Genomic DNA, 23,485 nt, shown 5'->3' on the forward strand with positions numbered 1-23,485 from the left:
GCAATAAATATATCAACTAGATTTTAAACTAGAATCTAGGGAGCGAAGTGGTGGCACAAGTGGTAGGGCATCTGCCTTGCATGTTCGATCCCCCAGCGTCCCAGATGATCCCCAAAGCCAAAAGAAAAATAAATAAAATAAACTAGACTCTAACCCCTATGCAGGTGAAGATGTTTTTCATGTTTCTCAAAAGTCTTTTTTTTGATTGTTTTTTTGTTTTGGGATGGCACCCAGCCCTGAACTCTGATCACTCCTGGCTCTATGCTCAGATATCAATTCTAGCAATACTTGGGGGTAACATATGAGGTGAGGGAACTGAACCCAAGTAGGCAACATGCCCACTGTACTATCACTCCAGCCCTCTCAAAAGGTTTTTTTATGCAAAACCTAGTAAAATCTGAGTATATCAAAAAATATACTTATCTTCACATTTCTATCAAGACTTACAATTCCATTGCAGTTTAGAATTAAACATGTAAAACAAATAAAAGACAGGCTGGAGAGAGAATACAAGGATTAAAGTCTTTGCCTTGCATGTGGCTAATCTCAATCTCCCTACAACCCTCTTTAACTTCCAGCACATGTATGGTTTCCTGTGCACCACCTGGTGTGATCCCTGAGCACACATCTCATGGACTGACTTAGCAAATATAAAACTCAACCTTTATGTTCCTGAATATTCTATACTACAGAATGTAAAAGGGGAAAGAAGGCAAGAAAACCTTTTTCTTTACCAGAAGTAGCACTAAGGAACTTCAAACGGAAAATGTTACTATTCTAAAGATACACAGGTTTAAATTTACTTCCTACTAACAGAAACTATTTGCTACATTGGAAAAAATTTCCACTGCACGTTAATGGCAAGCCACTTGAGAGGTTTTACTTAGTTTCAAACATATGACGGCAGCTTTTGGCCATGGTGTTCAGTCAGAAATCTTACTACATTGTAATTCAAAATAGCATCCTTGTAAATCTTGTTTTAAAAGGTACAGAACCACTGCTTTAATAATAATAAAGAATAAAAAGGTCTGCGGACTCGATAGTATGGTGGGTAGGACATATGTCTTGCACGCAGCCAACCTGGGTTTGATCCCTGAGAAGAGCCAGGTCTGGCCTCAAACAAAACAAAATCGGAGGCAAAGGTGAATAGCAGGCTAAGGAGCCTGCCTAGTAGGACCCCTCTCAGGCACCACTGTCCTCTGAGCACTTCCTGCAGCTGTTCTGGGCCACAAGCACCAGAGGAGCCTGCAAGGCCTCCTGAACACCACTTGGGAAACACCCCTCTAGAAAAAAAAAATGAAGGGAAAAAAAAGAAAAGAAAGAAAACAGGGGATTTCTAGGCAAAGGTTGGGCTTGTATGAAGGATTCTTAAACAGGATCAACTGGGGGTGGGAGGGTGGGGAGAAAATCATCACTACACAGAGGCAGTTATCTAAAACAACACAATCTAAATTTAAGGAAGTGAAAGATTTGGACCACATTCTGTCAAGTTTAAATTTAGGGTTGGAGAGTACCTTCTTCAGGCTTCCTACTCTGATTTTGTTTCTAGAGGTGCTCAAGGAACCGACTATGTGGTGCCAGTGAAGGAACCAGAGCCAGTCAATTCCAAGAACTTAGCGAGAGTTTTTTTTTTTTTTTTTGGGGGGGGTCACACCTGGCAGCGCTCAGGGGCCTGGCTCTATGCTCAGAAATTGCTCCTGGCAGGCTTGGGGGACCATAGAGGATGCTGGGATTTGAACCACCATCCTTCTGCGTCTAAGGCAAATGCCTTACTGCTGTGCTCTCTCTCCAGCCCCCAGAGATCTTTTTTTTTTTTTTTTTTTTTTTTTTTTTTTTGGTTTTTGGGTCACACCCGGCAGCACTCAGGGGTAACTCCTGGCTCTATGCTCAGAAATCGCTCCTGGAAGGCTCAGGGGACCATATGGGATGCTGGGGTTTGAACAACTGACCTTTTGCATGCAAGGCAAAAACGCCTTACCTCTATGCTATCTCTAGCCCCTTAACCAGATTCTTAGAACAACACAATTAAATACAAGAATTCTTTAAAAAAGAAAGGTTTGGGGTTATAAAAATAGTTCAAAGTGGGGCCAAAGTGTTGGCCCAAAGCGGTAAGGCGTCTGCCTTGCCAGCAATAGCCTAGGGCGTCCTATATGGTCCCCTAAACCAGAAGCAATTTCTGAGCGCATAGCCGGGAGTAACCCCTGAGCATCACCGGATGTGGCCAAAAAAAAAAAAAAAAACCTCAAAGGACTTGAAACCCTGAGTCTGATCCCCATACTGCATGGCCTCCAACTACTGCCTGCCCTACTTGTAGACCCAAAGTACCACAAGAAAGGGGGAGAAAGGGTGTAGCCCAAAAACAAAACAAAACAAAACAAAAAACCCCAAATCTTTATTCCAACTGTTCACCTCAAAAGTAGTCAATAAAAGTCACCCTTCATTTCTCCTCACCCCTTCATTTCTCCTCTCCTCGTCGCTCCTCACTCATCTCCCCTCCTCACCCCTCATTCCTCTTCACCATTCCTCACTCCTCACCCTAGACGGCTCCTCACCCTTCACGCCTCACCCCTCCGCACTCTCATTTCTCACTTCTCACCCATCATACCTTACCCCTACTGCTTTCTCCTCATTCCTCTAAAAAAAAGAGAAAGAAAAGTAGTCAATAAAGGGCCAGAGAAATAGCATGGAGGTAGGGCATTTATTTGTCTTGCATGCAAAAGGACAGTGGTTCGAATCCCGGCATTCCATATGGTCCCCTGTGCCTGCCAGGAGCGATTTCTGAGTGTAGAGCCAGGAGTAACTCCTGAGTGATGCCAGGTGTGACCCACAAGCAAACAAACAGACAAACAAAAAAGTCAAAAAAAATTAAAAAGTCAATAAAAAAATAGAGTATCTGTTAGAATAGTGTTTTGCTTGTTTGTTTGCTTGTTTGCCTGCCACACCTGCCAGCGCTCAGGGGTTCCTCCTGGCTTTACGCTCAGAAATCGCTCCTGGCAGGCTCGAGGAATCATACAGGATGCCGGGAATCAAACCGGAGTCCATCCCAGGTTAGCCACGTGCAAGGGAAACACCATACCGCTGTGCTATCACTCCAGCCCCGTGTTTTTCAACTTTAATAATCAACTGAAGATATTGTCAAAATGCTGGCTTTAGGGACAGGGAAGGTGAGCACACCATGCTTTGTATGAGAGATCCCCAGCACCACCAGCAACAACAGAAGTACAGAATCTGATACTGACATGTAAGGCAGGACTTGAGACTGTGCATCCAACAAATTGCTAGTTGACACAGATGCGCTGCCCTTTAACCAGCAAGATGCAGAAGACTGGAATCACAGGATCTGTTTGGCCGAATTAATGTCACCACCCTAAGGCTTTCAATGTTCTACACTACAAATTACCTTAAAACCTGTCTTATAGCACTATTTGAGGAGTATATTGTTTTCTTTTATTGTAAGAATTTATTCAAGAGACAAAATTGATTAACATATTGAGGTAAACTGACATAACATAGTAAATAACATAACATATAATATAATATAATAATACATGTAAGTCAAAGAACATTTCTAAATAAAACACAATTTTTTTTATCATAATGACTTACATATCTTTCACAGCAGTATTTTAGGTACATATTAACATTGAATCAGGGGAATATCCATCACCCCCAGTGTTGTCCTCCCTTCATCCCTGTTCCCAAGCATATATCCCTTTCTCCCTCCTTTATCCCCCAGAATGCTAGTTTAACTAAAAGCATATATGTTAACGCTAATATAAACCTTTTTTTTTTTTTGCAGTTCCAGACATTTTTACTAGTGGTTTCTTAAAGGTTTAGAGTCAAAGGAGCACTGTATAAACAATGTTAGAGTGGCAATTATCGTTGGCATGGGCCCACCAAAGTATGGGGGTCAAGGAAAGGAAAAACTTTTGGCCTAAGTACAAGGAGACCCTACCCCTGAAGTTTCCTGACATAAGACCATTTCTAGACTCCTGGCAAACTAGTTTGTTGAGGAGTATATTCTAATGGATTCTCCAGAGTACAGTATGGTTCAGATCACTGGTAAAGGCAATCTTATTATAACTGCCCAAGGGGGCTGGAGAGAGAGCACAGCTATCTAGGGTAGGGCGTTTGCCTTCCATACGACCAACCCAAGTCAGAATTTCTGAGTGCAGAGCCAGGAGTAACTCCTGAGTGCCACCGGGTGTGACTCATAAACAACAACAACAACAACAAATGCCTAAAATGCACTGCATTTGTTTTTGTGACTTGTTTAATCCAGAATTATTATTAAGCATTTACTATGTACTATGTACCATTACATTTGGATGCATTGGGTTACATTTCCATACTCTGGAAATGCAATAGAGGAGAAAAAAAAAAAAAAAAACAGAAAAGAAATAATGCCTGGTGCCAAAGCAATAGCAAAGCAGTAGGGCATTTGCTTTGCATGTGGCTGACCCTGGACAGACTCAGATTCAATTCCTGGTATCCCACATGATCCCCGAGCCTATCAGGAGCAATTTCTGAGCACTGCCAAGTGCGGCCCAAAAACTAGATAGATAGATAGGTGAGATGGCAGTAACAAGAATTAATACACAAATCTTGCATTCTGTCAGATTATGTGTAGTATGAAGGACAAGAGTAAAATTTTAAAGAATAAGGTGGTCAGAAACACCTAAATGAGAAAAATTGTATTTGAACAAGTATCTGGAAATGGTAAGAGAGCAAAATATAAGACAACCACAGGAAGAGATTTAAGGGAGGACAGCAGAACAAAAGGCCTGAGAGAGGCATATTTGCAAAGGTATGCAAAGACAGGACAGAGGCTAGGAGGGCTGTGGTGAGGGAAGAAGAATAAGAGATGCATTCTGGACGTTACTGAGTCTGGAGAAGGCATGTAGTACAGGACCAAATCCTTTCATTGTCAGATTTGGGCCTTTCTGGTGAATGAGGCCACTGGCAGGGTATGAGTGAGGAGAAACTTAACATTTATTTTAAACAGATTATATTAATAATGTCTAAAATAAAATACCTCAACTTAAATTGTTTCATCTCTCAAGGCTGGGCTCTTTTGTGTATTTCTTTCTCTTTTGAATTGTAAATACTTCAAAGTGCTATTATGAAAACCAAATAATATAAATGTCTGGATTGGAGGCAGTACCAAGAATAGAAGTGAGGACCTCATACATGCAAGGCAAGTGCTCTACCATTGAGCTATATCCCCCTGCCCAACCATACATTTATTTTTACCTATTCCTCCTTTTTTTCCTACTCTTTCTTCTTACAAGCTGAGAGATAAAGGTGTTATAGGGAGGCCTGAGTTCAATTCCCAACACTACAAAAGGTAGATGAGAACCTCCAGAAATAGTAAAAAACGTAAAACACTGTTTTAAACGATGACACTGAGGTTTTTACTACATCAGTTTCACTATAGAACAGGTTTTTGTCTCTTTTAGATCCTCTATCTCCCCATAAAATGTTCACATCATCCCATGTATGTGACTCTGCTGTAAAATTAAAGCTGCTCCACATCCATGACATCATGATGGTGACCTTCTGCTTGTTGAGAATAAACAGAGAATGTTTCTGTTTTGTTGATGGCAGAGAAGGAATTTTTAGTATTTTTCCCTTGTTATTACAAAGAAAATTCTTTCAAAAATAATCCATGTGGTAATCATAAAAGTGAAGTTCCAAAAGAAACAAAACTGCATGAACCTCATCTTTATTTAATCTGGCACTGTTTTAATAAAACTAAAACTAAAACTGTGGTTCATGGACTTGACAGCTTGCTTCATCCAAAAAGAAACAAAAGGGACTGGGGAAAAGACAGAGACAGGGGATTTCAAATGCTTTTGATCTGGGTCCTAACGCCAAGGGGACCCCAGATAAATCAGTGAGTCAGAGAAAGGGCACAGTGCAAGATATAACCCAGAGCACTGACGACAGCAGCTGCCTGTCTGCCTACCTGCCTTGTGAGATCATCTCCCTTGCTGAAGAGTCAGGGCCATGTGGAGGGAGGACCACAAGAGACCCAGACTGCAGCAGCATTTGACTGCGTCTCAGGACAGGCAGTGAACTCCCAAGCACTGGCTTTTATCTCCACCTCTAAAGTGTGAGTCAGCCTGAGTAGTGACAGGAGTTTGCAATGGAAAAACCCAAGGAAAACCAAATTATCCAGAGAAAATTATAAACAATCTTATCCATCAAAGCCTCTGAAGGTTTCTTTATAAGTAGGATATGTATAGCAGAAAGAGCACGGGCATGGGAGTAAGGAAAAGAAGTCTCCATCATCTTTGTTATTAATTATGTGACTAGTATATGTCACTAAATAAATTAACCTCAATGGGCCAACTTCCTCTTAAATAAAAGTGAGGACAAGAGAACATGGAGGGCTTTTTTCATACTCTAAAGTTCCTTGAAATAAAATATTCACCTTTCTCTAATCCATACTATTTTAAGATACACAGTTCAGAGGCCAGAGAGCAGCACAGCGGTAGGGTGTTTGCCTTGCATACGGTCTGCCAGGACGAACTTGGATTTGATTCCCAGCATCCCATATGGTCTCCATCGACTGCCAGGAGCAATTTCTGAGCACAGAAACAGAAACCACCAAGTGTGACTCCCCCAAAAAAGATATACAGTTAAAGGCAAACTGTAATAATCAGAAAACTGAAGTTAAAGAAATATGCAGTGATTACCCATATATATTTTGAGGGGTGAGAGAATAAATGAGGCAACATTTTAAACTCAAAATCTTTTGAGAGGGACACTCTCGGATACTTTCAGGGATTACTCCTAGCTCTACTCTCAGGAATCACTGCTGGTAGGCTCAGGGGAACAAATGGATGACTGGGATCAAACCTGGAGAGACCTCTTACAAGGCACCCTACCCGCTCTGCTTTTGCTCCAGCCCCCAAACTCAAAATTCTTAACTGAATATTAAATATTTATGAGAGCCAGAGAGAGAGCACAGTGATAGGGTGTGCCTTGCACGTAGCAACCCAGGACTGACTGTGGTTCTATTCCCAGCATCTCATATGGCCCATTGAGCCTGCCAGGTGCGATTTCTGAATGCAGAGCCTGGAGTAATCCCTGAGCGTAGCCGGGTGTGACCCAAAAACATACATACATATATACATATGCATACATACATATTTATAAATAGGTAGCATGCTTGTGATACAAAGCACAAATAATTCAAAAGGAATATATAGTTATAAGCAAAGCATTTTCCAAGAAATATATATAACAGCACTTAGAGGACATATTGGGCTCAATTTGGGAGACTAGGAGATAGTTCATAGACTAGTTCATAGACGTGTACTCTGTAAGCTGCAGTTATAATATTATAATATAATATTCTTTTGTTTTCATGGAATCCATGAAAATCCATTATGATTATATCCATAATCATAATAAACTTAAAAGAAAACTCAGCTGGGGCAAGAATATAACTCATTGTTTAGGCATGTGCCTGGCAGAGGAGGATAGGAAGGTGGGAAGAAAGTGGGGAGAAAAGAAGGGGAGCATGAGGGGGGAGAAAGGAGAAGAGAGAGGAAGAGAGAGAGGGAAAGAGAGGAGAGAGAACACTCAATTGTTTTTATATAAAAAATTTGTTTTATAAAACAAAAAAGTAGGGCCTGAGAGACAGAATGGAGGAAGGGTGTTTGCCTTGCATGCAGAAGGACGGTGGTTCGAATCCTGGCAGCCCATATGGTCCCCCGTATCTGCCAGGGGAGATTTCTGAGCACAGAGCCAGGAGTGACCCCTGAGCACTGCCGGGTGTGACCCAAAAACCACAAAAAAAATAAAAGCAAAACAAAAATGTCTCAGGCCCGAGTGGTAGTACAGAAGTAGTGTGTCTGCCTTGCATGTGACTGACCCAGGACAGACACCGGTTTGATCCCCAGCATCCTATATAGTCTCCCAAGCCAAGGGCGATTTTTTTTTTTTTTAAGCCTACAGCACCTGGTATTCCCAGGCGGTCTCCCATCCAAGTACTAACCAGGCCCGACCCTTCTTAGCTTCTGAGATCAGACGAGATTGGGCGCGTTCAGGGTGGAATGGCCGTAGACCAGGAGCAATTTCTGAGCACAGAGTCAGGAGTAACCCCTGAGCACCATCAAGTGTGGCCCAAAAATGCACCTCCCCCCCCCCAAAAAAAAAAGCCTCTTCCTAATTCCTCAGTGTTTCACCACCACCCTCTTTAGATAAATCACCAACTTCTTCCAGAGCAGGTATATAGGTGTGTGAATAGGGAGTTGCATATATTTGCACAAGAGTATGCTGAAACAGAGTAACAAACAAACTAAGATCATCCACATCAGATGTATGCCCTGACACCAAAGCTCAGCCCAGAATTACCTGCATCTTTGCTCTCCCATTGCTGTAGCATTCTAAGACTGCACTGGCCAAATGCCAAGTACACAGCCTACCTGGTCAAAGACTATCAGCCATCAAGAGCTGAGCCCTAGCACACCTCCATTCTAAAACCTAGAAAACCAATGCTGTACCCCTACATTCCTTCAGTCTTAGTCTCAGACACATCAGTGTCCATTTAAGATCCTGTTTTTCTAATCACAGTGACCTAGAAAAGTTTCCATACTGGTGACAGGTTTCTTACTACTCTAATTGTGCTTTGATCTTAAGTTATATTTAATAACACATCACAGGATGATAGCATATATCACACATCCTGATATGGGGGGGTGGGTTAGTTTTTTTGTTTTGTTTTATTTTGTTTTTTGGGGGACCACGCCCAGTGATGTTCAGGGGTTACTCCTGGCTATGCACTCAGAAATCACTCCTGGCTTTTTAATGTATTTTCCATCTCTGGAGAAAAAAAAATGGGAGCATACTAAATCTTCGGCTATTATTAGGGACTTTATAACTGATATAAGAAGTTTCACAAATATAACTGCTAATGAACTCTCTCCCCTTCTTCCATTTTTTAAAATTATCTGTTCTCTATTTCTCAATAACTTTGCTCTCTGTCATCCCAAAACAAATGTATTATGATCAGTTATGTCAGCAATGTGATATTTTCTCTAAATAAGTAATTTAAATTAAAAAAGAGGGGCTGGAGTATAGCATGGAGGTAGGGTGTTTGCCTTGCATGCAAAAGGATGGTGGTTTGAATCCTGGCATCCCGTAAGGTCTCCCAAGCCTGCCAAGAGTGATTTCTGAGTGTAGAGCCAGGAGTAACCAATGAGTGCTGCCGGTGTCACCCAAAAACAAACAAACAAAAATGTTTCTGGCTAGGGGACCATATGGGATGCTGGGGGATTGAGCCTCAGTCCATCCTAGGTCAGCATGTACAGGACAAACGGTCTACCTCTTGCGCCTCCACTCTGGACCCTTGTGGGGAAATTTTTAACTTTAAAATTCATGCTTTGGGGGCCGGGAAGATGGCGCTAGAGGTAGGGTGTCTGCCTTGCAAGTGCTAGCATAGGACGGACCGCGGTTCGATTCCCCGGCGTCCCACATGGTCCCCCCAAGCCAGGGGCAATTTCTGAGTGCATAGCCAGGAGTAACCCCTGAGCATCAAATGGGTGTGGCCCAACCCCCCCCCCAAAAAAAATTCATGCTTTGAGGGCAGGAGGGATAGCATGGAGGTAGGGCATTTGCCTTGCTTGCAGAAAGATGGTGGTTCAAATCCCAGCATCCAATATGGCCCCCCGAGCCTACCAGGAGTAACCCCTAAGCACTGCCGGGTGTGACCAATAAACCAAAAAAAATTTTTTTCCATGCTCTGAGGGGCTGGAGAGATAGCACAGAGGTAGGGGGTTTGTCTTGCAAGTGGTCGATACAGGATCGAAGGTGGTTTGAATCCCAGCATCCCGTATGGTCCCCCATGCCTGCGATTTCTGAGCACAGAGCCAGGAGTAACCTCTGAGTGCTGCCAGGTGTGACCCAAAAACCAAAAAAGTAAATAAAATTCATGCTTTAGGGCCGGAGAGATAACACACTAGTAGGGCATTTTTGCCTCGCATGCGGCCATCCCAGGACAGACCTGGCTTCGGTTCCTGGCATCCCATGTGGTCCTGAGCCAGCCAGGAGTGATTTCTGAGTGCAAAGCCAAGAGTCACCAGGTGTGGCAAATCCCCCAAAACAACAACAACAACAACAAAAGTCATGCTTTTAAAAGCAGCTTCTTTGACCAGGAGAACTGACAAAGGGATTAAGATACATACAAGGCATGTAGCCAAATGCCAGTTGGATCCCCAGCACTACCATGTGGGGCCCCAAGTTAAGCACCACATCCTCTGACAAGTTGGCTGAGAACCATTGTGAAAGGCCCACAGGTATCTGAGCAGCAGTTAGATGTCACCTCCTCAAGCTTCACCCATTCCTCTCCACACACATACCCCAAAAGTACTTGCTTTGAACAGGGATCAAATAAGTATGTTGGTTATAGGGCTAGTTTTTCTTTTTTGCGGGGAAGACTACACTGGCAGGCTCAGGACTTACTTCTAGATTTGTATTTTGGGATCACTCCTTGAGGTGCACATGAGGGCATATGGAGTGCCAAGAATCTAACCAAGTTGGTCACGTCGAACCAATCTGGGTATTTGTTTTTTTTTTTTTTTGGTTTTTTGGGCCATACCCGTTTGATGCTCAGGAGTTATTCCTGGCTAAGCGTTCAGAAACTGCCCCTGGCTTGGGGGGACCATATGGGACACCGGGGGATCGAACCTCGGTCCTTCCTTGGCTAGCGCTTGCAAAGCAGACACCTTACCTCTAGCGCCACCTCGCTGGCCCCCAATCATTATTTTTAAAGAAAAAAATTTTCAATTAATATAAACACAACTAGAAATGAGAGAGGTAATAGGCTAAATTAGCTATTAAACATTTTAAATATGGAAGCATAAATGAAGAAACAGATAATATGAAAAAATATCCAAATCAAACTTCTGAGATAAGAACACAATATCTGAAATGAAGAATAGACTGAGGGTAGGTTCCAAAATTGATTAGATACATCAGATGAAAATAAAAACAGAGGGGACACATGGGATAGAGCTCTTGCCTTGCACATAGCTGACCTAGGTTCAATCTCTGGCATCCCATCTGGTATCCTGAGCCTACAAGTAACCCTTGAGGATCACTGGTGTGGCCAAAAATAAACAAACAAAAATAAAAGAAAGACAGCAAAAGATACTATCACAAATGATGTACATTAAGAAAAAAAAGACTAAAATAGAAGTAAACAGAACATCATTGACCTGAGATGCAATATCAAGATGTCTTACATAGAGAACTCATATACAAGCAAGTTGAGAGGACGGAAATAAAGGATAATGGTGAACTTTTATCCAAATCTAAAGGAAATTAAGTCACAGATCCAAGAAATTCAGCAAATCCTAAGAAGAAAAAAAAACAAGAAAAGGGGGCACATTTTTGAGTCTGTATTTTGTTTTATACTGTGGGTAACACCTGGTGTGACTTAGGGGCCACATGTAATGCAGTGTTGAGGTAAAGGGGTTGTTCTTGGCAGTGCTCAGAAGACTATGTAGGGCAAAACAGAAAAGTATGTAATGACAGGGTCTCCTACATGCAAAGCATGCAGAAGATTAATTTATAATTATAAATAAATTTATAATGAATAAATTATGAATTATGAATTAATTTATAAATTTATGTCTTGAGAATAGGTCTCAAAACACTTGGATAAAGTTATGGTTTAAGATTTTACTAGCATGGAAAGACAGCTCAGTAGGCTGAGTACATACTTTGCAATACCTAACACCACATGGTTCCTCTGAAGTACCATCAGGAACAACCTCTGAGCACAGAACCGGGAGTAGCCCCTAGCACTGTCAGCTGGGACCCAAAAGAATCCAGCTTATTTATTAATGAGCATATCAGACCAGATTTCTTCATTCACTTACCATATGCCAATACCAGGAGCCTTTAACGCACCATTAATATAATTGAGGAGACAGGTAAAAATTATGAAGTCTAGGGCCAGATAAATGATTCAAAATACTTTTTTTTTTTTTTTTTTTTTTTTGGTTTTTGGGCCACACCTGGCGTTGCTCAGGGGTTATTCCTGGCTGTCTGCTCAGAAATAGCTCCTGGCAGGCACAGGGGACCCTATGGGACACCGGGATTCGAACCAACCACCTTAGGTCCTGGATCGGCTGCTTGCAAGGCAAACACCGCTGTGCTATCTCTCCGGGCCCAAATGATTCAAAATACTTACATATATGTTTTGCATACCAGAGTCCTAAGTTCAGAGTCTAGCACCACATAATCACTACAAGCACAACCAGGTAGGCCTCCATACCCCAAAAGAAGATCATGTCAGAGGCCAGAGCAATACAGAGCGTAGGGCAATTGCCTTGTACATGGCTGATCCAGAATCAGTCTCAGGCACCACCTATGGTCCCCCAAGCCACGAGGAGTAATTCCTGAGTGCAGAGCCAAGAATAAGCCCCAGCACTGCCAGGTGTGACCCAAAAACCTAAATTTAAAAAAGAAATAAAATCTATACTGACAGCTTACATTTTATTTTATTTATTTGGTTTGTGGGCTTTACCAATTGTGTTCAGAGGCTATTCCTGGCTCCATGCTCCAGGGTCATCCTTAGTGGTGCTTTGAGGTACCGTACCAGGGATCAAGCCTGGAGCTTCCTAAATGCAAAGCCTGCATTCCAGTACACTGAGCTATCACTCTGACCTTAATATTATAAAGATTCAAGGGAGATGGAGGGGGGTAGGGTTGACTATGGAGATGGATTTCATAAATCTGAACCACAATTTCAAAGTATCAGCATAATATAACGATCGGTGAAGATGAATGTCTTTATATGTAAGTCTGTTAAAAAGTAAGTAACAGGGGCCGGAAAGATAGCATGGAGGTAAGGCATTTGCCTTGCATGCAGAAGGATGGTGGTTTGAATCCCGACATCCCATATGGTCCCCCGAGCCTGCCAGGAGTGATTTCTGAGCAGAGAGCCAGGAGTACCCGCTGAGCGATGCCAGGTATGACCAAAAAAATAAAAACAAAAACAAAAAAGTAAATAATAAGTATACAAGGTACCCTGGAACGGTGCTGTGATATTCAGACCCATGCAAAGATGGGTCCAAATGTCTTGACTCCTTAAGAAGTCATCTTTTGGGCCCGGAGAGATAGCACAGCGGCGTTTGTCTTGCAAGCAGCCGATCCAGGACCAAAGGTGGTTGGTTCAAATCCCATATGGTCCCCCGTGCCTGCCAGGAGCTATTTCTGAGCAGACAGCCAGGAGTAACCCCTGAGCACCGCTGGGTGTGGCCCAAAAACCAAAAAAAAAAAAAAAAAAAAAAAAGTCATCTTTTTTGGTTGACTTTTAATTTATTTAGGGTTCTTAAGATTTCATTTCATTTTTCCCATTTCCTATCCTAAAATAGTTATTATATTATAGGGAGTGGGTTGGACCACTATTGGCAATTCTCATGGGTTATACCTAGCTCCGCACTCAGAGATCACACCTGGTAGGGCTTGGGGGGGCCCATGAGGTACGAGGGATTATTCCCTCTTTGCTCAGAAATTGCTCCTGGTAGGCTCAGGGTACCAATAGGATGCCAGAAATTGAACTGGGTCTGTCCCAGGTTAACCTTGTGCAAGGCGAACGCCCGACCACTATGCTATAATTCTGGCCCACAATATAGTATAATGGTTATAGCTTCAGAAGAAAATAAATTTTTGTTTGTTTGTTTGGGCCACACCCAATGACACTTAGGGTTACTCCTGGCTATGCACTCAGAAATCGCTACTGGCTTGGGGACCATATGAAACACCAGGGGATTGAACTGCAGTCTGCAGATGCCTTACCCCTTGCACCACCACTCCAGCCCTGAAAACAAATTTTTTCCCCAAATTCATACATTAGGGGCCAGAGCAGTGGTGTAAGCTGTAGGGCTTTTGCCTTGCATGCACTAGCCTAGGATAGACTGTGGTTCAATCCTGGCATCCTATATGGTCCCCTAAGCCAGGAGCAATTTCTGAGCGCATAGTCAGGAGTAACTCCTGAGCGTCACCAGGTGTGGCCCAAAAACAAACAAAAAAAATTTAATACATTAAAAAGTTTGGTTTGGTTTGGTTTTTTCCTTTTGTTTTTAACATTAGGACTCAAAAAACTGGAGAAATCTGTTTGCTATTAGTCATTCTTACATACCCACCTTTCTCTACTTTTTGAGAGGAAGAGCGCGCATCTAGTGGTGCTCTGGGGTTATTCCTGGCTCTGCTCTCAGAAATTACTCCAGCAGGCTTGTAGAACCATATGAAAAGCTGGGGATAAAACCCTGGTTAGCTGTGTGCAAGGCAAATGCCCTACCTGGCTGTGCTATCTAGCTCCACCTTTCTCTACTTTTATTCACCAAAGGAAAAAGAAAGAAGTCAACAAGCATGTTAACCTGTGATATTTCTATCATTCCTGTCAGTTTCATCCAAATTTATTGTACAGACTATTACCTTTTGAAAGTTTATGAAGTAGCTGGTCTGAAGAACAGTTAGCCTTGCTAAACATATGTCTCAGAAAAAGAAAAAAAAAACTGTTCCTAGGAACACAAGAAACTATTAGATCCTTTATCCCTTATCTGGCTGGGAATATGGAGAAAAGGAAAAACAAACTATCTTAATTTTAAGTTAAGGGTGATGAAAAAGGAAGAGACCATTCAAATAAATCCTAAGGTATATCCCTTAAGGGAAAAAATGTGCACTTAATCACACAAAGCACAGAACAAGGTAAGACATAGAGGAAAACAAAATCTTAGTTAACTGGGAACAGTTTTCGTCACAGACAGATGCTCTACACCAGTATTTCTCAACCTTTTTCTCACAGTGGCCCCTTTCAATTCTGTCTCCTTCCTGTGGTCTCTAATTCTACCAACTGGCTCCCTAGCTGCATGCTGTGTTCCCCTATTGATACACCTGTTACCTGTGACCCCCTTGGAATAACCTAGGAGACTCTAGAAACATTCCTTTCCCAAAATACGCTGAAAAACACTGTTCAGTGCTATCTTCTTGATAGCAAAACCTTAAAAAGGAGCCATGCTTGGCTTGCACACAGTTGACCGGACGGAGTCCAATCCCCAGCATCCCATAGGGTTCCTCAACAACCACCAGGAGTAATTCCTGAGTGCAGAGCCAGAAGTAATCCGACCATTGCTGGGGACCCAGCAAACCCAAAAATTTAAAACACAACAACAAAAATTCCAAAAGAATTGTGGTAAGAAAAGGAGAGATAACTCATGGTACATAGATAGAATTTATACACAGAAAAAGTCAACTCATCAATAATTTATCAGTCTTATTTTTATAAAACCAGAAAAAAATAAAATGGAAACAGTCTATTTTCTTCTTTGCCTCCTTCCTTGTCCATGAAGCTTAATCTGATAGCATCAGATCCTGCCTTCAGATGGATGCTTTATCTTTCAACATACTATCTAAGTACTCCCCAAGGAGTACTGTGAGGCCAATTCCACTAAAGAATCTGCTACAACCCAGGAATCTCATTATCCTCTGAGTAAAAGCCAATGGATGGGAAGTGGTCCCTAATACTGCTTGTATGACTCTTTTAAGATATGCTCTGGAAAAAATAGAAGATATGCTCTGGAACAGGAAAACATCACAGACTACATTTTAGCAGAAGTCTAAAAATAACTAAAGAACATTCCCTATTTTTAGATATCTAATGTACAAGTGTAAAAGTACTAAAAGTAAAAAAAAAAAGAGCACTAAAACAAACAGAATTTTTAAATACTTTAAAGGACATGTTGAACTGCAAAAACTGTTTCTTGAGATAGAATTTCACATTTTTTACATTCTTTCTGTTGACTGTCTTGCTCTATCTTCCTTATCCCTGCATTTAGAGTTCCAATTTTAAGGGTTTTCAAGAGCATCTCCATCTAGCCAAAAAGAAAAAACAGCTCTGGAAAAAAGTTAAAGCCTATTTTCATAAAAGCACATAAAAATAGGGTGGGTTAGTAGTTAAAAAACAGCAGTATATAAAACAACAACTTAACTATCACTCATTAAAAATAGTACCTCAGATGGCAATAAAATACCAGGAGTAAAATATTTACATAGGTGTACAAATCAAATTGTCTTAAAGTCAATAAGATTCTCATTCAAAACTATAAATACTATTGGGGCCCGGAGAGATAGCATGGAGGTAGGGCGTTTCCCTTGCATGCAGAAGGACAGTGGCATCCCATATGGTCGCCCGAGCCTGCCAGAAGCGATTTCTGAGCATAGAGCCAGGAGTAAGCCACGAGTAACCCAAAATTCAAAGGAAAAAAAAAAAAACACCTAAAAATACTATTATATGTAATTCTAAGAAATTATTTTTGTAATAAACCTAAAACTGCTCATTCACTGAATAGTATGGTTAGCCCCATACTGAAAGCTCTTTCACCACATCTCTATTCAGTCTTAGCACCAATAAGCCCACCCTGCTATAAACAAAATTCACAGGAAATACAGTACTACCTGACTGTACAGCCATCATTAGCATCTCAGGCTCCAGAAGAGTCATGTCAGTCTTCTCAGAAACAACAGCCCGTAAATACAGTGAAAAATTCAGTCACAGAGGAAAGATGTCTTCTTCAGAAGCAACCGAAAGCTTTCATAAGTTCAGTCTTATGCCTTTTGCTGAAAACAGACTGTGAGAACTCGCTCCTCTTCTCAGCTCAATTACCAGTTTATCCCCCTTTAAGGCAAGTCAAGATGGCACAGAGTTGAACTACTGCCGACAGGAAACCAAAAAGCATTCAAGTTAAGACATATGAAGTGTGGTTAGCACAGTGAGTGAGCTCCTCCCCTTGCTATTCAGCTCTGGGGGAGTGGAGAGAAATACAGACTTTCAGAAAATAGATCAAATGCTTTTTTCTTTTTAAGAAGAGAAGATGAGGTTTTGTTCAAAACCTAACTATAAGACACCGCTACTAATGCAACTTAAAACAACAGATGAAACACAATCTGAGCAACAGAATCTTTAAAAGAAATAGCCCAATTTTGACCCATTCATCAGTGGGAATGGTAGGGAATGGGCACATAAAAGCACATAATATAAATACATAAAATGATTTCATTTTCTAAAGAACATTTTAACTTTTTCATCTGCTGTATTTATAGATAACAGGCAGAGGAAGTTGAACATTTAACTACAGAAGCTGAACTATTTCTCCACCCCCACTCCAATTAAAATAACTGTTTCAGAAAGTCATCTGAATACATTCCGGAGCTGTAATCTGTCTTTCAGATCTCCCAATCCCCTAAACAGAGCCCCCTTACTTGTGCCTATGTGAACTCTGTGATATGTGGATAGACAGCTTACAAATGTTGCTGGGCTTACTGAATGCATAGAGCACACGGTGCAAATATAACAAGAATTTTCTTTTCCTGATTAAAAACAAAACAAAATCCTTCATTTCTTGCTCTACTACCACAGAGCAGACTATTCTGAATAAGAAAGAGCATAGGTGTTTTACCTTCCACTGAAAATAAAAGGAAAAACAAAATAAGTCCTTTCAAATTACAGCAATTTTCATATATCCAAAATTGAAAGTTCATTCATTCCCTTCACAGTAGTCTTTACTGAAATTCACCACAAGAATAACTATGGAGTATTTAAATATATTTTATTCCATTTAAATAACTAAAAACTAGAAATCCACATTCGGTATGTTTAGTGAGAATTCCTCAATCTTTCTTGGTTCAGTAGCAGCCTATCTTAAAAGCTAACTGCAGCAAACTTTGCCCAATGAGTGCCTAAATGCTTACTAATTTAAGCAAACAAATAAGTGAAATCAATAAACGACCTTAAAAGAGAAAACAGTATCAGGATGATTGAAGGCAATATTCAGTTATTAGATAAGAGGAAGCCATGGAGATTTGGGGTGGGGAAGATTCTGTGGAAAGGGAAGGGGGAAAAAAAAACAAAAACCTCATCTTTCTGCTCCAAGAACATCATGTTTAAAAGAAAAGCCAGAAAAGCTCTATATAGCTCTGTGGGAATGACTCAACAGCAATGGAGAGGCAGGCAGTGTGGGCTAAATAACTGCTCTGGTAAGACAAGCACTCACACTGGTCTCTTCTGGCAACCAAGTTCTCAAGCTATCTTATGAAAATCACATCAAGTTTAACTCTTAGAATACATGAGAGCCTGGTCAGAGGTTAGTAACTACAGGAAAAGCATCCCTAAAAGATTGAGTCATTTTTGGGTCCCAATGTGGGTGGCACGATTACTGTGGTTTTTTGTTGTTGTTGTTGTTGCTTTTTTTTTTTTTTTTCAAATGAAACAAATTCTCACAGTTCTATTCTTACAGAAAAAGAAATATCAAGTATAAGATCTTACTCTGATGATGGTAAGAAGAGCAAAGGGGTATTTTCCTCCTGTCACAACTTCTTTTTGGCTCTAAAAAATTGATCAGAATTCTGAGTGTAGGTACAGCATCCGAATCAATGATGACTTTCAAAGCTTTCACAATTCTAAGACTAAAATCCTATGGCAGTTTCAACTCCATTAAAATTTCTGTGCAGGGGCTGGAGAGACAGCATGGAGGTAAGGCCTTTGCTTTTCATGCAGAAGGTCATCAGTTCGAATCCGGCTTCCCAAAAGGTCCCCCATGCCTGCCAGGAGCAATTTCTGAGCATGAAACCAGGAGTTTCCCCTGAGTGCTCCAGGTGTGACCCCAAGAAAAAATCAAGTGTTTATTCCTAAAATTAAGAGTTCCTTATTTATTTTTAAACTTACTTTAATTTTTATTTAGTTTGATTTGCAGTACTGTTAACAGCAATGTTTCTGGCATACGATTTCCAACACCACACCCACCATCAGTGTCAGCCTTCCCCCATCACCATCTCAAGGTGCTCTGGAAACTGCCCACACCACACCTCTCAGCAAACATAATGATCACCTCACACCACTGAGAATGGTACATTTCACACGTCTACATCCCCCACCAGCACTGGAACCCTTGGGGGTGGGGGGAGTATTGCCTAGTTCAGCCTTTATAGAAAACTGCATGGAGATGTCTCAAATAATTAAGATTTATTGAGCTTCTATTCATTCTGTCCATTAATTCCACTTTTTGGCATCTAACCAGAGTGGCAGAAATGTTAATTTGAAAAGATATTGGCACTCCTATGTTCCCTGCAGCATTATTCACAATAGCCAAGTTCTAGAAACAACTCAAGTACCCAAGAACAGATGAATAGATATGGAAACCGGGGTACATGTACAATGAAATCCTACTGAGCTACAAAATAAAGGTAAAATCCTTCATGAGGTGATATGTGAAGGGAACTGGAGATTATCATGTGGAGCAGAGTGAGCCAAAGATAGAGAGACAAAGAATCATTTATTTCATAGGTGGAATTAAAAAAAATAGTTAAAAAATTAAAAACAGCCAATTGTGGGTGGCTAAGAGACAATACAGCAAGCAGGCCGTTTGCCTTGCACAGTCTTGATTGATCCAGGTTTAATCCAGGCACCCCAGAAGGTCTCTTAAGCCCCACCAGGAGTGATCCCCAAGCAGAGGTTAGGAGTAAGTCCTGAACACCACTGGGGATAGCCCCAAACAAAAAACGAACAACAACAACAAAAACAGCCAATCATAACAGACCCTGAGTATCTGTCTCTAGAAATGATTTTCTTAAGCAATCTTTTATTGGATGGAGCAATAGAACAGCGGTTGCCTTGCATATAGCCTATCCTACCCGGCAGCGCTCAGGGGTTCCTCCTGGCTCTATGCTCAGAAATCGCTCCTGGCAGGCTCGGGGAATCATATAGGATGCCGGGATTCGAACCACCGACCTGCATGCAAGGCAAACGCCTTACCTCCATGCTATCTCCCTGGCCCCTACATTTTCTCTTGAGCAAAATCTTCTTTTAAGGTTTTCACAGATCCACATCTAGAGCTGACTTCACCTGTAAACTACCAGTCATGCATTTCTATCTAGATAAATTAAATTCAATGTCTGAAGCAAACTTTAAAAATCGTCAGAGTACACCAAGCCTTTAAATACATGGTGCCATTTTTCCCATATTCTCATCTTTAACACTCAAGTCTTAAAACAACTAATGTTTGGAGCAGATTCCTCCAGTTTTAAATACCTACATACAACCAAGTATAACCTATTCCTCAAACTCATCCTTTTGTTTTGCACCTATATAGTGCTTAGCTTATTTCAAGTCCTTAGTATTTTTTACCTAAAGTGTACCTAATAGCCCTTCTCCCAAATTTTTTTTTTGCTTTCATATCAACAGCTTTTAAAAACATTGAGATTCAAATATATGCAAAGGTAGAAAGAATGCTGTAAGTGCTGAAAGAGTTCAAGTGGTTGAGTACCAGTTTTGCAAATAGGAGCCTCAGCACATGATATATATTCATGTTTCATTCTCAGGACATGATTCACAAAACACGAGAAGCAGCCCCTGTGCAGAGAAGGCATAATTGCTGAGTGTAGTCAGGTCTGCTCCCCTCCCCACAAATTAATGCTATCATAAGCACTGTGTGCCCCATCACCTACCTTCAAACAAAAGCCAAACGTATTTCCCCCTCCTCCTACTCAACAATGAACAGCTCCCTACCAGTTTACATATCATCTAATTTCATCTTTATTCTGCAGATGTAAAAGATTTTATTTATTTATTTTGTTTTTTGGGTCACACCCAGTGGCGCTCAGGAGTTACTCCAGGCTCTGTGCTCAGAAATCGCTCCTGGCAGGCTCAGGGGACCATATATGATGCGGGGATTCAAATCACCACCTTCTGTCTAGGATCGGCTGCATGCAAGGCAAACGCACTGCTGCTGTACTATCTCTTTGGCCCCTGTAAAATAATACTTTTAATGTAACTACTATATTGTTTACCACACCCATATTTTTATAATCCCTTCATATCACCAACTATTCAATGTTAAATTTTCTCCCAATTGTATCATAAAAAATTTACAGCTGATATGCTAAAATCAGGAATAATTGCATTCAATGCTATGTCCCTGGGTGTCTTGTAATGCATAGATTCCCGTTCCTCTGTTCTTTTTTCTTTCACTTGTTATTTTGTTTTGGTTTGGTTTGGTTTTGGATTTTGGGCCACACCCGGTGAGGCTCAGGGATCACTCCTGGCTCTGCGCTCAGAAATCACTCCTGGCTTGGGGACCATATGGGATGCTGGGGGATCAAAACGGTCAGCAACGTGCAAGGCAAATGTCCTGCCGCTGTACCACTGCTCTGGCCCTTCACTTATTTACTTTTGAGCCCCATTCAAAAGTGTTCAAAGACTACTCCCTACTCAGTGCCTTGCAGCTGCTCCTGTCAGTGCTCCAGAGACCATGTGGTGCCAGGGACTGAACAAAAGCCTCCAACATGCAAAGCATGTGCTCCAGTCCACTAAACTCTCTCTCCAGCCCTTCTAATCCGTTCTGTTTTATTTTTTGAAGAAACCAAATTGCTTTCTCCACATTCTGGGTTTTGCTAACTGTATATCAATGGTATAATTTAACATGCTGTTCTATTCCCTATATTTCCCATAAACTAACAGATACAAAGCCTGACCCAAGAACACTCATTTCGTGGGCGCTATTAAGTACTTACTTCAGCATCAGGTTCATAACTGTGCTCCTTCTCTCTACCCTTACCTCAATTAAAACCAACCTCATAACCAGCTGCTTCTAATTAATTCATCCTTCACAAATCAATTTAACTGCCGCCTTCTCCAGAAATTCTCTCCTGAATTGGCACCTTCCTCATCTTCCTTATACCCTCAATGAACTAAAAGTCTATGTTCAATTTGCCTTCGAGTCTCACAAGTACATGCATGAGTTTATGGAGGTGCAAGTCTACAAAAATCTAAGCAGCATGCTGAAATGTTGCAGGTTCCAACCAGTTAAGCTTTTCCCCCGGACACCTGGTAGTGGGCAAAGAGAAACACCCAAAAGGTAACAGAACCTGGGGCCGGGCGGTGGCGCTGGAGGTAAGGTGCCTGCCTTACCTGCGCTAGCCTAGGAGATGGACCGCGGTTCGATCCCCCGGCGTCCCATATGGTCCCCCAAGAAGCCAGGAGCGACTTCTGAGCGCATAGCCAGGAGTAACCCCTGAGCGTTACCGGGTGTGGCCCAAAAACCAAAAAAAAAAAAAAAAAAAAAAGGTAACAGAACCCAGAACTCAGGCCAAGTCCCAACAGGTCTTGGGCAGTTTCTAATTCCTAGGACCATAGTTTACTATAGATTCTTTTTTCTTTTTTATTAACAAAATTTATTAACAAGTTTATTATGAAACAATTTTATTAACAAACTTTATACTATAGATTCTTTTAAAAAAGAGATCATGACTCTGACTCTAAAAGGATCACACACTACAGTAAGTATTCCTTGGTCTCAGGTAGACAAAGACTACATTGTCAACTAAGTTTTCAACGTAAAATAAATGTTAAGATTGTATTAGCCATAAATAAAAATGGCCAGCTCATACATGTTAAATGTCTGAAATGTTGTCGTTATGCACGGTGCCAACATCCATGGGGACAAGTACCAACCAGACTAACCCTGCTTCCTCACTGTCACTTAACACGGTAGGAAATATCTAAACTAGAAAAAGGAGAAGGGAAAGGAAACAAAAAGAAACTTTCTAAATCACAACGTAGCAAAGAAAATCAAAAATCAAAAATACCGAGTAAGAGTAGAAACACAGCAAACAGATATCAAAGCAGCAGTAATTAGTTCCAATTACAAGAGTCTTGGATTACTCTTAGGGGAAGGCTAGCTCTTAAAAAAATACCAAGAGTGTAACGCTTTCTTTTTAAATTTCCAACTCTACAGACCTGTCAGCCTATTAATCATAAAATAACAAAGCCAAAAGGAACTTGGTCTTAGTTTAACTTTGGTTAACCCGCCCCTTATCCAAAGTTTTCAAAATGAAAGACAAGAAAACCCATAAATTCCTTACAAGTGGGTCGAAGTCATTAGACCACTGGAAAAAAAAAAACCTTGAAAACAATGGTAAAGAGGCCAGAGCAAGGATACAGCAGATAGAGCAATTGCCTACCACATGGTGGACCTGGGTTCGATCCTTGGCATGCCATATGGGTGGGCCCCCCTCCCCCCAGCCCACCAGGAGTGACCCCTGAGTGCTGAACCAGGAGTAATCCCTTGGCACCACCAGATGTGCCCCCCCACCAAAAAAAAAATAAATAAGAAAAAAGGAAACAAATGTTAAGTGGGCAAGGAAATAACCAAATGATTAGTAACAATGAATCACCCACTGGCACAAACATTTGGAGAAAAGTTCTTCCTTACTAATACTCAAAGAAATACAAACCGGCCCAGAGAGATAGCACAGCGGCGTTTGCCTTGCAAGCAGCCGATCCAGGACCAAAGGTGGTTGGTTCGAATCCCGGTGTCCCATATGGTCCCCCGTGCCTGCCAGGAGCTATTTCTGAGCAGACAGCCAGGAGTAACCCCTGAGCACTGCCGGGTGTGGCCCAAAAACCAAAAAA

The 23,485-nt window shown here is 41.4% G+C and overlaps 1 protein-coding gene and 1 non-coding gene across 2 annotated transcripts in view; both read right to left on the reverse strand.

The window, feature by feature from the left end:
- MRTFA (myocardin related transcription factor A) overlaps positions 1 to 23,485 on the reverse strand; it is a 122,265-nt gene that overhangs the window by 93,913 nt on the left and 4,867 nt on the right. The window lies entirely within an intron of this gene.
- On the reverse strand, positions 7,960 to 8,078 carry LOC126008463 (5S ribosomal RNA). The gene has a single exon (XR_007495793.1). It is a non-coding gene; the product is annotated as a 5S ribosomal RNA (ribosomal RNA).

The sequence above is a fragment of the Suncus etruscus genome, chromosome 4, assembly GCF_024139225.1.
Source record: "Suncus etruscus isolate mSunEtr1 chromosome 4, mSunEtr1.pri.cur, whole genome shotgun sequence".
Classification (NCBI taxonomy): domain Eukaryota; kingdom Metazoa; phylum Chordata; class Mammalia; order Eulipotyphla; family Soricidae; genus Suncus; species Suncus etruscus.